We start from the raw sequence: 14,586 nt of genomic DNA on the forward strand, positions 1-14,586 counted from the left end.
TTCACCTCCCTAAAGGGAACACTGATGCTATTCAGTACCTGGCACATAAATCTTTCATGCAGGCTATAGGTGACCTCTAATGGAATCAGCTTTTCACCTGATTACTTCAGCTGTATTGTTTTTCTTCTCCAAGAGTTTAGGAGAGCTATTTAGCCTTATTCCTTTGTGGCTTCACTTGAGAGTGGATTATTACTCTGTATCTTTTATGATGATGATGATGATGGTGATGATGATGATGATGATGGATCTGTGTAATAAACCACCTCCAAAGTTTAATGGCCTAATACAGTATCTATTTATTTAATTCACAATTCTGTGGGTTTACCATAAAGCTGGGTAGTTGTTTTTCTCTTAGCTGGGCTCATTCATATGTCTGGTCAAGTGCCAGGAAAGCCGAGTGCTGACTGGTCTAGGATGACCTCCACAGAGAGCTTATCTCTGTTCCATGTAGTCATTTATCCTTCAGCAAGGGGGCTTGTTCGCGTGAGAGCTGAGCAGGGTTCCAAGAGAATGAGCAGAAGCATGAAAGGCCTTTTGAGGTTTAGGACTAGAACTGGCAAAGAATCACTTCTGCCTCATTCTATTGGCCAAAGCAAGTCACAAGATCAGCCTAGATTCCAGGAGTGGGGAAACAGATTCCATCTCTTGATGGAAGCATATGTTTGCTTATAGATTATATATAAGTACTACTCTCCATCTATATATTAAATATTAGTAAACTTGAACTTCATTCTTATCTTTTAGTTAAAAATTATAAATGTCAAGAAAAATTTGAATATATTTTTTCATCCCCTGTATGAATGTCTTGTGTCCTCACTTTAGAGACCATGTAGCGAGGATCTCCTCATGCCCAAGGCATTTCATGATTACCATATTTATCTACAAGTGAAGCAGTGTTCAATCCAAATCCTACTTGCTACTGGAGTTCAGTTCTAGTTCCAGTTAATATTGCTTGCTTTAAATGCAAACTGTTAAGGACGGGGGCTCTTTGGATATTTGATTAGGACTTATAGGGAAATATGAGGGCAAGGTTCTAATTAATTTAAAGGGGATTTTCTAATTTATAAGAGTCGAGACTCAATGGTTTCATTTGTCCAGTGAATTCTCAGATCACTCACCACAGGCTCGATTGCTCACTGCTCTCTGGAGCTTTGTCAAAAAAACAAGATAGTATGGAGGAGTGATTCTCAGAGTTCTCAATTGGCGGTGTTCATCTGTGTTATTTATAGAGATTATTAAATGCAGACTGGGGTCCCACTGCTAGAGAGACTGATTTTATACATTTGGGGCTGAGTGTAGGAATCTGCATTTTAATCAGGCTCCCGAGGTGATACTGACCATACTTTGAGAGCCATAAAACTTGAATTTGTATCTGCCCCTTAGTAGGTAGACCACCTTAGACAAATCATCTATTTGTCTACTTGTTGAGTTTCATCAACTATAAAATGGTAATAAAACCCAAGACCACCTTGCACACTTGTTTTGAGAACTAAATATGTAATAATTTTGTCAAAGGGCTTTAACATGTGACACATTCCCAAAAGGTTTATTGTTTATACTAAGGTATTCTATGTATTGTAATTACTTTTAATTTCAATGAAAACATGGTTCTGAACTTTTCTGTCCTATTCATTTGGGTCTCAAGAGAAGAGATCATGGTTTATATTTCTTTTCATGAATGTATAGAGGAGAGAGTAGCGATTAAGAACAGAAACTGTAAGTTCAGGCAAACGTGAGCTCTGACCCCAGTTCCTATATGATCTGGCAGTAATTACTTAACTTCCACTTCTTTATTTGTTAAGTTAGTGATCCTAATTGATCCTACATTTCAAAAATTTTTATGATGACTAAATGTGATAGCATAGCCAAAATCTACTGAGTGAATACTTGCTGTGTACGAGGCATTAGTTAAAGGGCTTGTCAACTTACAAAAGTCCTATGATTTTGAGTGGAGGTCCTATGAAGTCCCCCATTTTATAGATGAAAAAAATCAAGATATAGGGAGTGAAATGGTATCACTAGGAATCAAATCTCTGCTGTCTGACACCTGAGCCATCCTTTTTACACTTTGTGACACTATCTCTTAAAAAAGTGAAAGCTTGCACACGAGCAGGCACACAGCGAATCCTCAAAAGATGTGACATTATTATTATTATTGTTATTGTTATAATTATTATTTGATTTCCTCACAGCTTCTTGCAGAACACTTTGTGCAAAGTAGTTCAAAAATTTAGGTTGATTTAATTTCAGAAGAACCCTGTTGTATCCTCTTGGGCTTTTAAGAGAGATATTCAGTGAGAAAAGCCTTTATTTTTCAGGCTAATATGATTTGTGTGGCTGCTTTTAGATTAAATTACTGTATTTTATTTACAAAAGAAGATTAAATGAATATGTGTAAACCTAAGAAGTTCAAAATCCCCCTTGCTAAAAACTGTTTAGAAAATTGGCTTTGCAAGACAACAAAGGGACCTCACAGGGCCAGTTTGTAAAATAACTGGATTTCACTGAATTGTGCTTTTAGTGTTTTTCAAAACCCATATTTAGAATTCTTTCTTAGTTCTTGGTTTTTTTGATATCCCTTACATTCACTAGTCCACAATATCTGATAAATTCCTGTTCAGTGCTTTGTGGCTTGATTTTTCTCTGCTGTTCTCAGCCTCAACTTGTTCATTTATTTTAAAATGGGGAGATTTACCTGAGGAATGCCAGAGAGGCAGATTGGAATCGATGGGGCAAAATAAATCTTAGGTTAAAAAAAAAATCGAGGTGGTTCCAATCTCATTTCTTTTGTTTTTATTTTAGGTATTTAAATAACGAGATGAGAGTATGCTGTATTAACTTACTCAAACTCTAAGCCCCAAGGTAATATTGACAAAAGTGAAAAACTAGCACCCTCAAGCATAACCAAGACCTGTCTTTCTACCCCACCCTCAGACAGTGTCATTCTTCAGGCTGTAGTTTAAGGAAACTTAACTAAGATGGCCTAAGTAATAGGCTGAAGGCCTCTGAATTTAGCCTCTGCTAGATAACTGGAGGAAATATGTCTCGGAGTCAAGGCCCTTGCCTCAGTTAGGCATCTGCCTGCAAGCATTTTGACCTCCTTGTCAGGCTGGTAAATGACAGGTATGTCAGTACAGCAGAAAGCCTGGCCTTTAGAAGGAGCTACAGCTAGACCCCCCTTAGCCCTGATGAAGAGCAGCCCTGTGAGTGACCTCAATGTTCATTCCAATACGAGCTGACTGTGCCACAGACAGTCCTCAGCTTTCATCTTAGTCTGGTTTCAATCACTCAGTAGGAGAATCAACTATTTGAGTCAGTGGGAGAGGCTGGCTTTGGGTGCTCACTGAGTCTTCAGACTCCAGCATGATTAAGAACTCTGAAACAAACCTAGGGAAATGAACTTCGCTAAGGTAATATGTTCATTCCAGTAACAAAATCTGAAATTTTTGCACGAAACTTTAAAAAGTAGCAGTGATCAAGCTGAATGAAAATAACCATTATGATATTTATAATAGAAGTAAAAGTATTAGCCAAGGCAAACTAACGTCATAAAAATCCCAAAGTCTCAGTGGTTTTATATAATAAAGGTTTATCTATCACTTGATTCATAGTCTAGTATGGGAGTGGGGTGGGGCTCTGTTCCGCATAGCCATTTAGGGACCAGGCACTTTCTTTTTTTCTTTTGGCATATTATGGGGGTACAAATGTTAGGTTACATATATTGCCTTTGCTCCGCCCAGGGCTCAGGCACTTTCTATCTAGTTGCTGCACCATCTCCTGGGGCATTGGTGTCCTGACCTGGATCCTCTGCATCCGGCTTGCAGACAATGGTAGGTCTCATGGAGGACCCTGTACAGGATTTTTAGGGACTGGACATAAAAGTAGTTAAATCACTTTTACTCATACTCTTTAACAGGACTCAATCTCATGTTCCCCTCACCCCCAAATTATAGGGGTGACTGGGAAGTGCTCTCTAGCTACAATGCCCAGGAATAAAACTAAATGGGCTTTGGTGAACACATAACAGTCTAGCCACAGTGATCTTGAAAAATGCAATGAATAGTTGTTATGTTTACTTATGGAGCTTCGTTGTCTTGTTTCCTGCAGGATATATTTTTTTGGTATAAGCAGCATAAACGGTCCTATTGCACTCTGGAAAATGGTGTTCACCTTATTTTTCTTTTTTAGACTTCTGTTCTTGAGTTTTTGTTCTTTTTCTTTTCTTTTTTAGTTGTAATTAGGTTTAGACATTCTGTGTCAGCCTGAGTACTGGCCGTTGGTCTCATCCCCACTCTCCTCCCCAGGGGAGATGACAATAAGGGCACAAACCAGAATGTTATGGAAACATAAAGAGGCATTATTTTGTCCTGTAATGGTTGTAAATGGTTTTGTAGAGGAGAAAACATTTGAACAATAAGAAAGACCTTGCTAGGCAGAAAAGAAAAGGGGAGGGAGTAGCTAGCCTGGGTAGAGAGTACTTTGCAAAGGAAGCCTTGGTACCTTTAGGAAATGGTGAGGACTTGGGTGTGGCTAGATCAGAGGTTGTGAAGGGAGACAGGGTAGGATGATGATATGATGTTGGGAGTGTAAGTTGGAACCATATTAGCAAAGGGTCTCAAACACTGTAATTTGAAATCAGGGTTTTGTGACGTAAGATATGGGGAATAGCAAACATTACTTTAGAGGAAACTGGTACAATCAGATTCACATTTTAGAAAAATAACAAAACTGACAATATATTAGAGAATTTTAAACTCTCACATTATTAGGAAGTTTGTACAGACAGGGATAGTCTCATTTTGTCTTTCAAAGACACATTTCTAAGCGCAGAATTGGTACAGTCATTATTACTATTACCTTATTCTCCCACACATTTTTTTCCAAAGGCCACAAGTATAACTTTGAAATAATATGACATCATGGTTTAACTAATTGAAAATGTAGTAGATAGTTCCAGTGTCTGATAATGACAGAATAGCTTGTTTCAGAATAACCTTGTTACTCATAGTAATTATAAATTCTTGACAAAATATAAGAAGCAACAGAAATTGTTTATTGGCAATAGTGGGCAACTAAAAGCAGACTAAAGCTAAAGAGGATTCAACCTGTGAAAGAAGGAAACCCCACTGGATGAGATCCACATTTAAGAGATCACATGGCTTTGACCCTGAGGGCCCTCCTTACCCCATATGATAAATGGCTAATAGGGCTCAAACAGAAAGCAGTAGTCTTATTGGTATGAGGAATCATAGGACTGAATTCAGGGTTGTCAGAATGACTAGGAGTTGAGAAGGAGATGCTAGAAAGGAGACGGTTACAGAAGAGGGAGCCCCCAGATCTACCTCTTGGTTGAATCTTGAACTATGCATGTAGTGAAAGACCGTAAGAAGCCCAGGAAGAAAACAAAAGCTATAAGGCTGCAAGAACTGAGCAGAGAATTCAGCAGCTTGTTACTGTGGGTATTTCCCCCAAGTTAAAGGGGCTTGGCTAGCACCTTTGGTTTTCCATTAAAACCCCAGAAGGGCCATACTTTAGGAGTAAAGACTATATCCTGAGACTAAGGGACTTACCCTAAGACTAAGGGAAAAACGGAAAGAGACCCTTAACAAGCCTTTAATTACCTAATAGTAATTTACTTACTGGCTAGAACAAACTTCAACACTGTTTGGAGGAAGATAATAGAATCTAAAGCCTCTACAATATATTCATATTATTGCCAGTTTCCAATATGCCATCGGTAATTACTAGACATGCAAAGAAACAAGAAAATGTAATCCAGAGTCAGATGAAAAATGAGTCAATGTAAACAGACCCATAGCTGATCTAGATATTGGAATTGGCAGATAGGGACTTTAAAATAACTGTGTAAAAATCTGTTAAGAAATTTACATGATAAGATAAATAGAATGGGTGAGGAGATGGGAGATTTCAGGAGAGATATGAAAACAGTAAGAAAAAGAACCAAATGGAAATTTTTAAAACTAAAAAAAGGTATTTGAAATTTTTGAAAAATTTGGTGGAATTAATAGTAGATTCAACATAACTCAGTATTGAAAAGACAATAAAAATTAACAGAAGACATGAACAGACACTTCCAAAAGGAAGATATATGAATGGCCAATATGCACTTGGCAAGATACTTAACATCATTAGTCATCAGGAAAATGTAAATTGAATACTCCTTTATAGCCATTAGAATTGCTAAAATTAAAAAGGCTGACAACACCAAAGGGTTGACAAAATTTGAACTCTCATACATTGCTGGGAGTATGTGTAAGATGGTGTAATCACTTGGGAAAACTGTATGTTAGTCCTTTTATAAAGTAAAATATTAATATATACCTACCCAGCAATTTCACTCAAAGATATTTATCCAGTGGAAATTAAAACATTTAGCAACAAAATGACTTGTGCAAGTATGCAGATTTATTCATAATAACTAAAAACTATAAACAGTTTAACGTCCATTCACAGATGAATGGGTAAAGAAATTGTGGTATATTCAACAATGGAATATTAAGAATAAAAAGCAATCAAGTTCTAATACAGGCAACACAGATGAATCTCAAAAATATGCTGAGCGAGAGAAGATAGTCCATCTATCTCTTATATAAAATTTGAAGTTATATAACAGGTAAAACTTAGCTATGGTGATTGAAATCAGAACAGGAACTCATTCTGGATGGTGAGAGGGGACATTGGATAAAAGGGCACAGGATACATTTTTGGTTTGATGGAAATGTTTTGTACTTTTATTGGCATTGTGGTTACATGAACGTAAAGTACGCATTTGTTAAAATTCATGAAAACTGCACACTTAAAAGTTTGTACATTTGATTGTGTGTATATTGTGTCATAAATAGGATGAATGGGAATTTGAAAGTAATGTAATATAGTAGTTGAATATGCCACATGCAGGAATTGAGGTTAGACTGCCTGGATTCAAGTCCTGAAGGCAGTAAATTATAATGATTAAGAGCATGTTTGCTGCATCAGACAAATGTGGAGTTTTGAATCACATTGCCAATGCATTGTGAATGTAGGCAAGTTACTAACCTCTTCTAAGAGCCTATGAAATGGAAATGATAAAATTAGTATCTACCTTATAAGGTTGTCCTCAGTATAGTGCCTGGCACATAGAGGTATTCAGTAAATTTAAGCTGCAGTCACTATTATTAAATAGCTCTTCAGCTAGAGTTTCATTACTCTAATACAGTCAGGAATACTGGTATAACCATGAAGATTTTTAAAATTAGATATCTGCAAACTGCATTAGACTGCAATCTAAATAATGTAGACAATATTTGAGAGCGTATGATTAAGTACACTAGCAAATCCTATTTTTGCTATCCATTTCAAACTAAGTAACTAATTATCTCTTTGCCAAGAAAAACTGTTCACTTTAAAATACTATTCTTGGCCAGGCACGGTGGCTCACGCCTGTAATCCTAGCACTCTGGGAAGCCGAGGCGGGAGGATCGCTCGAGGTCAGGAGTTCGAGACCAGCCTGAGCAAGAGTGAGACCCCCGTCTTTCCTATAAATAGAAAGAAATTATCTGGACAACTAAAAATATATATAGAAAAAATTAGCCGGGCATGGTGGCACATGCCTGTAGTCCCAGCTACTCAGGAAGCTGAGGCAGAAGGATTGCTTGAGCCCAGGAGTTTGAGGTTGCTGTGAACTAGGCTAACGCCACAGCACACTAGCCTGGGCAACAGAGTGAGACTCTGTATCAAAAGAAAAAAAAAAAATACTAGAAGCTCTTATAAAAAATTTCATACACAGAGAAATTAGGAACTAAATTTTTTTCCTAATACTATAGTCTCAATCTCTGTTTCCTATCCCATAATCACATAATCAAAGGTATATATCTTTGCAGTACTAATGTATGTATATATGTGTATGTGTATACTGTTGTAAACAAAATAGTGATCATATCATATATACCCTTCTAAACCTGGCATTTTCACTTAGAAATCTTTTCATGTGAAGGACTTTGTTTACCTGTAAAAGCTGGTCTATTCTTTTCAGCAGCTGCACAATATAGTCCATGGCACTGATGGGCTTTTATTTATTTAACCAGCTCCCTACTAATGGGCATCTGAGTAGATCTAGGTTTTCGCTATTATAAACAACTGTGACATCTGTGACATCCTGGTACATATATCATTTGTACTTGTGTCAGTAATTTCATGTAATAAATTCAAAAAAGGAAAATTGCTAATTGAAAGAGCAAAATTTATCAATTTTTTTTTTGTAAGAGAAAAAGGCTTTATGTGTGAGTGTGTGTGTGCACAAACAGTGAGAGATTAAGTACCAGAATGTGGACGAGTTCTCTGGGTAGTTGAGTAAAAGGAGGTTTTCGTGTTCTTCTTGTTTCTCTATATTTCACACTTTTAAGTAAAGAAAAGAGTTATTTTAAAATGTGCACAAAATTTTGACTTAGGGTATTTAAGATAGCTACCGTCAACAGGGCTTATAACACTGTACTAGACACCATGCTGAATGTCTTCCATGCACAACAGTATTCAAATTTCACGCGCAACTCTCTGAGGTAATGCCATTACTGACAACTGACTTATAGGAAGACCAGGGTTTGGAGCATCACATGCTGGTAAAGGGGAGTTTGGATTAAAACCTAGGTTTTGTGAGACAAGGCTACAGTAGTCTTGAGTGAATTCATTTTGTTGAGAAGGTCTCTGAGGCCCGGGTTCATTCTGAGACTTTACAGATACCACACATGTGGTGATGTCGTAAAGCCCAGATAATCTTGTTTTCCTAAAAGAATTTTTCGGCCACCAACGATGCCTATATGCCAGTCAGTGGCAGCAGAAGCCAAATTGGACACTAGACAAGTTATACTTCCCTTAGTGCCAATGTTCAGTCCAATATCCAGCTTCCTCTCAAAATAATAATAATGATGATGATGGTATTAATGAAGGGCAATGATTAATTGCATGGTGTTATGAACTGTAGGGATCTTCAGACCTCTAACAGTCAATCTGTTTTCACATTCTGGATTCCTATTATTCTTTCCTTCTCTTTCCCTTCATTTTGCAATCTTGCATTTCCTTTCTGTCCAAGGGGCCCATTCAATAACAAATAAGAACCCAAATCCTCAACTTCCTAGTGCATGTGTATATGTTTTTTTTTTTTAGCTTTCCACCTGTGTGCTCCCCCCAATTCAGTCACAGAGGGTTTTATTCTTTGAAAAAATTATTCTTGCTAGATGTGAAGGGGCCCCGAATGCAAAGCCAGAGAGCTGATGACACCTGAGGCTGGTGAAGGGCACAAAGCCTGCCCCTGCAGCGGAGTCAGAGCAGCGCAGCAGTTCTGTCTCAGTCCCTGTCCAATAAGAGTGCAGAGTGGTCTTAGGGGTATTTAGCAAGACCTAATCTGCCTTGCCCATCATCCAGCCCAGCCACACACCCTGCAGAAATGCAATCATGTTTGTGTCATGCTTGCTATGGAGGGGACAGTTGCTCAGATGTTTGGTTCTTGTTTTGGTAGCTTTAATTCTACTCTCTCAGTTTTGAGGTGAGTAAAAATGTTCCCGGGGCCTTTCTAACTCTCTTCGTGACCTTTCTTTCTTCTATAACCTATGCTGTGTTGGCGGCAACACTTACTAGCTCAGGAGAGACCATCGTTAGCATTTCTTCCCAATTCTTTGTTCGGTGACATGGGGCTGATAGCTTAAAATTTGATATGGGGGCAGTATTTATACCATTAAAATTAGAAAATGCTACATATCAGGGACCCCCCAACTCCAGGAGAAACCATTTAACATTTACCAGGAAACCACTTCTATAGTCCTTCTACTTCTGCTTACCACATAAATAACACACACACACACACACACACACACACACACACACACACACACACACACACACACACATACACACACACACACACACACACACACACCCCACACATGCACATAGAACTAGTGTTTGAAGGATTGGACGCCATGGGTTTTCTTCCATGGGGCTATAGTGATTTCCAAGAGGAACAAATGGAGTTTCTTTTCTCTTCCCATCTCAAGTTTAACATTTATTTCCAGAAGGCCAAATATAGGCTAACTTTTTTCTCTCTCTCCTAGTGGATGGCTGTATTCATAGAGCAGCTGGACCCTGTTTGCTAGCTGAATGTCGTAACCTGAACGGCTGTGATACTGGACATGCAAAAATCACATGTGGCTATGACCTGCCTGCAAAATGTGAGTACAACTTTTTTGAACACTATTTCAAAATCGGATGAGACCTCTTACCTTGTTTTATTCATCAGGTATATAATTGGAAAAGGAAATGGTGATGGTGGTATTTAATGACATGCGCTTGTGTTTAGAGTTTGTACAAGGTAATAAAAATGTGTTTTCCAAATATGTCTTCAAATATATATTAGTGTGTGTGTGTGTGTGTGTGTGTGTGTGTGTGTGTACGCTGTTTAACTGTAGATTTTTGTTCAAGTCTTTGACAGAGTGTCTCTGAAACAGGGGGATAAAAATATGAGCAAAATATACATTATAGCATTTAAGTGCCAGAGAATGACAGCTTCTGGAAATGATGCCAATTTCTTATTCCTTGTTCAGGTTTCTTGATTGTGGATGTGTTTAGAGCAAAGGAGATCAAAGTGATGTATTGTGTTTTCAGCTGCCATGTAAAGGCTGATTGGCAATTACAGCCAAGGCATCTGTCACACTTTGCTTTTAGGAAAAGCCAATGGAATCTGGTTGTCAGTGTGAGAATGTATTTGCTCTTTGAATGTGGAATGGTCAAAATTTCCATTATATTTGAATAGAGAGAAGTATTGCATTTGATTGACCTTGTTGCTTGGTCGTTTAGCCAACGGGGTAGGGTGGCATGGAATAAAAATACTTAGAGAGAAACTGGTTAAAGGCACAGCTTCTTTTATCACATAATCTCCAGGGTGTGGGGATGGAGGTGGAGGGTTTCCTTTCACTGTTTGGGTGTGCATCAACCTGGAAACTGAGACACCAATTTATCGATTATCCCATTCACCTGCTGCTTATGATACTACTTGGGTCTGTGAATATATTTTATGTAAAAGTGAAGCTGGTTTATGCTTTTGTTTGAGTAGTGGAGAAAACATGACTAAAAAATTATAACACAATCTGTAGGACACAACTTGGGTTATATATAGACAGGTCGTGTAAGAATCAATCTCCCGTGGATAGGGTGTTACATTTTAAAGGTTTCTTTAAAATTATGTTTACATTTGAAGATTTGTAGTAAATTGTAGCATATTAAAATTGTATTTTTCTTTATAAACATTATCATACTGCATTCTATTAATATAGTGCTCACAGTGGGTTGCTACTGAAAGTACAGTCACACACCACATAACGTTTCCGTCGACAATGAATGTATATATGACGGTGGCTCTCCCCATGATAAGATCATAATACAAGTTGAGTATTTCTTATCTAAAATGCTTAGAACCATAAGTATTTTGGATTTCAGATTATTTTAGATTTTGGAATATTTGCACATACATAATGAGATATCTTGGGGATAGGACCCAAGTGTAAACATGAAATTCAGGGCTCATGATCTGAGTATCAGAGGTGATTTCCCTCTCCAGTATTATATAGCTCTATGCTAACAAATGTTGGTCCTTTTTTCTTTCTCACACCATGCTACGTTTGTGATTTAGCTAATCTATACCACCCTGAGACAAGCAGATTATTGACTATTTTCAGACTTATGTCTGTCCTTAAACCAAGTAATAGTCCTGGTCACCTATTGATTCACTATTTTCTTTCTTATGTATTAAAGCACAAATCAAAAACTCCCCGACTCTGAACTTTCTAAAGACAGCTAAACTCAAAATCATTAAATATACCCAAATAAAATGGTGGCTGTAGTGTATGGGTTACATTGTGATAATGTTTTTAATGTTCTTGCTCCTGTTTGATATCCCTCTGAAAATGTTATTTGGCTTCCTTTGAATGTCATTCATCTTATTTCAGGATCATTGAAGACTTGCACAATACCAGGCACTGAGGTACAGAGATCAATAAGCCAGTATCTGTGCTTGAGGAATTTCAGTGATTAAGTCAAATATTTGAACTAAGGTGTGACTTTCATGGGCTTTCTGGGGCAAGTGGTTCTCGGTGGGGCAAGGACTCTAGACATGAAAAGTCAGTCCACAGGACTAGGTATAGAATCCACATGAGCTGAGATACTGAGAGCCTGACACATATTCAAATCACCAAATGCAGCCCATAGGGCACATTTAGTAAAAAATCATCTAATAGAATAGAAATGGCAGTGCCACCTCATAAAAATCATAAACAGGGAATATTTGTGAATACCTTTTGGGTTTTCTATATATCTAAAAAGATTAATGATTTATATTAAAAGCATAAAGGAAAGCAAGGAAAGCAATATGAAAATGAGCAGCAATAACTTACATTTGTATGCCACTTTATAGTATTTCACAGTGCTTTCACAAGCCCTTATATTTTAAATTATGTTTTATAAACATTGTGTGTATGTATTCATTTTCCCTTTCCCTATCCCTGAGAGATGGTTTTCTTTCTCATCAATTTGGTTTATCCATTTCAGAGTCATTAACAATCCACAGATGTGCTTTTGTAGTGAGAGAATGAAAAGGGAGCTCATTACATACTGTTTGGGTCATTTTTTCCTTCCATATTTAATAATTCCATGACAGTTTGACAGCAAAAACTGGTTCCTACCTGTCCTCTGAGACAGCGGGTTTATCATTATAGGGGTACTAAAGCCATTCATCTAGCCACAAGTGATAATATCTTCATGCATCAGCAATTTGTTTGGAAAATGCTATTGTCTGGGTTACAGAAAAACTTGATAATTTTGAACTGGTCTTCACTTCTTTTATGCTTGCTAAATTAATCTATTCATAAGCGGTTGTATTTGAATTAATTATACTTGTAGTCTGTGTTCTGCGACTCATGATGATTGGTGGAATGATAAGCTCCAGATATTTAGTTCATTCTTCACCGCTTGGTTGTTTTGAATGGTTTCCTTTTGGGATTAAGAATATCCAATCATTCTTTTCAAAAGAAATCTTAAGAGTGGCAAGAATATAGGCCAACATTTCAATGGAAGGCTATTGCTACAGAAATGATTTAGGAAGTGGATGATAGACTATTTATGTAATTGGATCTTTTGGAGATCTTCTCTTCTACAATATTAGATTTCTTTTGATTCATAACAAAATTTAGATTTCTATAGATTTTTAGAAGCCTGTTGACATGTGGGACATTTCTTTTCATACTATCCTCATCCCACCAGATGGCCAGCCTCATGCAAGCAAGACTTGTCTATTTCAGTCACAGTTCCAGTGTCAATATCTAGTATAGTGTCTTTCAAATATGTGCTGAAATAATGCGAATAAATGAAGGATCAAATTAATTTCAGGACTTTTTCACCTGGAAAATAGCTTTGTAATTATTGCCTCTACTTCTAATACTTGTCCTGCTATAATCTATTCTGTACAGTCCTGGTAAATTAATATACGTAAATCCAGAATCTTTAAAATGGTCTCCAGAGCTCTACATGATGTGACCTTTACCTCTCTGACATCATCTTCCTCTGTGCTCTCCCACACTCACACAGGCTGCTTTGCCTATCCCCAGTGCCTTTGCACTGACATTCCCTCTGCCTGGAATCTGCTGCTAGACACCTATGCGGCTTGTCCCTTACCTACTTCAAACCCTTGTTCAAATGTAACATCAGGTGTCACCCTAAACACCCTGTTTATAATTGCTTCTCTGTTTTCTTTATAATTGTTTGCCTGTAGAATTTAACCTTCAAATATACTATAGCATTTACTTATTTCTTTTGTGTATCTATTAATACCTCTCCTTACCAGAATAAGGGCATAGGTTTTTTTTTTTTCATCTTTTAAATTTATTCCTGTATCCTTACAGCTTATAAAAATGCCTGACTTACAATTGGGGCTCGAAAGGTATTTGTTGAATGATCAATAAAATGTAACTCAAATCCTCTCAAAATCTGCCAATGGCTTCTTCCCTGTTAGTCTGATTGTCTTTGGCTTTCCATGACATATGGCCATACCTTGAAGTATTTACAACCTTTTGTACAATATGATTTGCTCACAATGCTATGTCTGTACCTGGGGCCTGCATCTGGTGCTATCTAGAAAGCTCTTTCTTTTCTGCTTTCTACCTGTCTTCTAGACTCAGCTCAAATATTATGTCTATCATGAAACAAGTCTTCTCTTCTCACCTCAGCTAAAAGTACCTTCATTTTTCTTCAAACTCCAGAATACTGTAGGTTAACACACTGAGGGCGCTTTTCATGTGCTGCCTTTTATTGCTGTATGTGCAAACTTTCCATCTTTATAACAGCGTCCTTTGTGTATGGCAGGTACTAGAGAAATATCTATCAAATGAATTATTAATAGTAAAGTGTCAAAACTGGTTGATAACTGGTGGTGAGTGAGATATAAAAGAAAAATTATCCTAATATTCCTAAGAAATGATGAAATTAGTATCAATTATCCATTGTGTTTTTTAAATCATACATATATATATATATATATGTACAGTTCCA

General features: G+C 37.3%; 1 protein-coding gene across 1 annotated transcript in view; it reads left to right on the top strand.

Annotated features, from left to right (window-relative positions):
• The first annotated feature begins 10,073 nt into the window (after positions 1-10,073).
• LOC123622903 (ADP-ribose glycohydrolase MACROD2-like) overlaps positions 10,074-14,586 on the top strand; it is a 1,130,381-nt gene continuing 1,125,868 nt past the window's right edge. The window contains exon 1 of the mRNA XM_045529595.1: positions 10,074-10,220. The gene's annotated coding sequence lies outside the window, so the exon portion shown is untranslated. The remainder of the gene's footprint in view (positions 10,221-14,586) is intronic.

This window comes from Lemur catta, chromosome 17, assembly GCF_020740605.2.
Source record: "Lemur catta isolate mLemCat1 chromosome 17, mLemCat1.pri, whole genome shotgun sequence".
Classification (NCBI taxonomy): domain Eukaryota; kingdom Metazoa; phylum Chordata; class Mammalia; order Primates; family Lemuridae; genus Lemur; species Lemur catta.